Genomic DNA, 2,801 nt, shown 5'->3' with positions numbered 1-2,801 from the left:
ACAGGGGCCAGTGATTTCACCTCTTGGAGCCCTATTATCTTATCTAGAAAACAGCAACGTAATACCTTCTTAGAGTTATTGTGAGGACAAAATTAGAAAAATTAATGAATGTGGTCTTGTCAGTAGATTGGTGGTAATGTGCTTGATGAAAAGATGTCAGCCTTGTATAGTAAGTACAAACGCCATTTCCTGACCTGTTTGTCTGGTGTTGAATGCTTATGCACGTCCTGCTGAGTCACCATGTAAAATGGGTTTGTTACTGTGAGTTGGAGCCAAAGTTTGAAAGCTACTGCCCTAACCCCTCCTCCCTCCAACCCTTTTTTCTGAGATCTCTGGGGTCCCTTTCAACCCTATTTTTGTTTCTTTTGCAATAATAAGTGAAATCCCCTTTTCTTTAGGATTTGAGCTTCCTAGAAGAGACATTAGGAAGAAACTCATCACAAGAAAATAAACTCTCCTTTATGGGCCCTTTCTGATTTGGGGAAAAGAAACCAAGAGCTTTTTTAACTTCAAAGTGTCATAAGCTAAGTGGCAGAAATTTGCCCGATTCTCAAATGCTGCCCACAGCATCTCTGTACATAGAAGAAAGCCCAACACAGTCCTCTGATCAAGTTTCCAAAAAATTTCCTAAGTGAGTATGTCTAGTAATTGGGATCAATTACCTCATCCTATTTCTTCTGGTTTTCCCATGTTTATCCCATTCTCCCAATCCCTTCTTGCTTATTCCTTTACCTCCTTAAATCCTTCTCTCTTTCTTCTGGCCAAATAACTTATTGGAATGCAAAATGCTAGTTTATAATTCTTTAATCACATGTTTTCAATGATAATTACACAAAACCAACATCCTTATTTCCATTTGAATTAGCATAACTCTTCAATAATTGAATGGTCATCAAAAGAGTAGTTTTAATAACATTTGTTTCCACTTTCAATTTGGCATTTATCCATCATCGGGGCATTAAGCTTTCATTGAATTTTCCAAATTCAAGCAGCACCTCTACACAGTGACTTATGAAGCTGCCCTTTGATTTGCTATCACGCAAGCTGATAGAATAGCCATGCACTCAGAAGGCACCCTCATGGAAGCAAACAGCTCTATTAACACCCTGAAACACTGACACAGTCATCCTGAGCCAGTAGCATCATTATGTACACAAAACAAGATGAATGACACAGTGTATGAGGCCAAGCAGAATCCTTTCCAATGCAGGATGGAAAAGATACCCGATTTATCTTACCGTGAATGCAAGAAACAATTGTCATCCTGTGATATATATAGTTACTTTTCTTCATTGCAGACTATGAGAAAATGTTTCAATCATGTTATCTTGGCTTTTTCTTTACTTTTACCATAATAATTATTATTGACAGATTCATTTGGGGTAAGAAATGGTCTTTCAGAAAAACACTGGGGAATTGCAGCAAAGCCCAGGGTATGGGGAGCAGATGTGCATTATGAATCAATATGTGGCATAATGAGAAAAGCATTCTTCCCTGTCCTATTAATTGTTGGCACTACCTGATAATCAAGAATTACTGACCCCTCCCACCCTCCAGCTAGCAGATATTTGTGTATTGTAATGCACCGTGGTCCAAATACAAGCTCAATTCTATATAATGTTGAGACCAGCTTTTCAGTAATATTACTCGGATTTCTCCCTCTGCATTGCTTGTAACACAACTTGTGAATAATACATAAATTCCTTCCAATAAGTGAATGGTTGAATAAATGGTACAATGTAATTGATGGAATATTGCGCAGAAATTTTAATTGTTAATTACAGAGATCATTTTAAAATATGGAAAATGCTTTAGATATGCAGCTAAATGATAAAAGGAGAATGCAAAACTGTCAGAACACTAAGATTACAGATATGCAAAACTGCAGTTGGATACAGAGAAGGAAAAGGCAAGCTGTTGTATTAACAGGGAGGATAATAAGCAATTTCTTTTTTTTTTTTGAAAATACCCTTTAATGTTCCTATGATATTCTTATCATAAAAGTTATTTTAAAATCAAAGCTCACCTCTTATGAAAAAGTTAGCTACTCTTTGCCATAAAATGCATAAAATAAAACCTGCATGTGATAAATGCTGAAACATTTTTTTCCAGGTTCAAAAATAGTGTCGGAATCTGCCAAGGAATAGGCTCACATTATTCAATGTCAGACACATTTACGCTCATATGTATTAGTAATTCCTTTGGTTGACTTTTTCTTGCCGTTGTCATAGCAACCATTTCCACTGCCATTAGTACCTCTAGGGCCCAGCTTCGTTCACATATTTTTAGGCTGTTTCTCTTCTAACAAAGCAATTAATACTTGTGGCATATCTGTATCAGAACCCTTGGTGACCTATTCTTCTATCTCAGAACTGCTGAGCATTCAGTTTCCTTCCTTTCTGTTTCCGAAGGTGCTTCTGTTTATCTTTGTGGTGCTTCTCTTCGCTAACTCTTATAAGCCTCTTTACTGTTTCTAATTAGATCCTATTTGGATTATTTAAAGTTTCTTTTTTTCACACATACTTTATGTCTCCCTATCAAATGACTCTTTGTCCATCATCAGTAACATGGCACATTTTCATTAGTGATCACTTTGTTTCTCTTCTGCCATAGAAGAGAAACAAAATGTCATAGAAATAATTGAGACTTTTAGAGTGATTCTAGACTGATAATCACATGATTATATAGTCTGGACTTGCACACCTCCAGTCACAAAAAGTTCATAAAAGCAAGATATCTCCTTGCATTTTTTTGTCAACTCTCTTTCTAATAGTCATTTCTATCGACTATTAAGAATACTG

The sequence above is a fragment of the Pteropus vampyrus genome, unplaced genomic scaffold, assembly GCF_000151845.1.
Source record: "Pteropus vampyrus isolate Shadow unplaced genomic scaffold, Pvam_2.0 Scaffold123, whole genome shotgun sequence".
Lineage (NCBI taxonomy): Eukaryota > Metazoa > Chordata > Mammalia > Chiroptera > Pteropodidae > Pteropus > Pteropus vampyrus.
Note: the sequence above shows the minus strand (reverse complement) of the source record.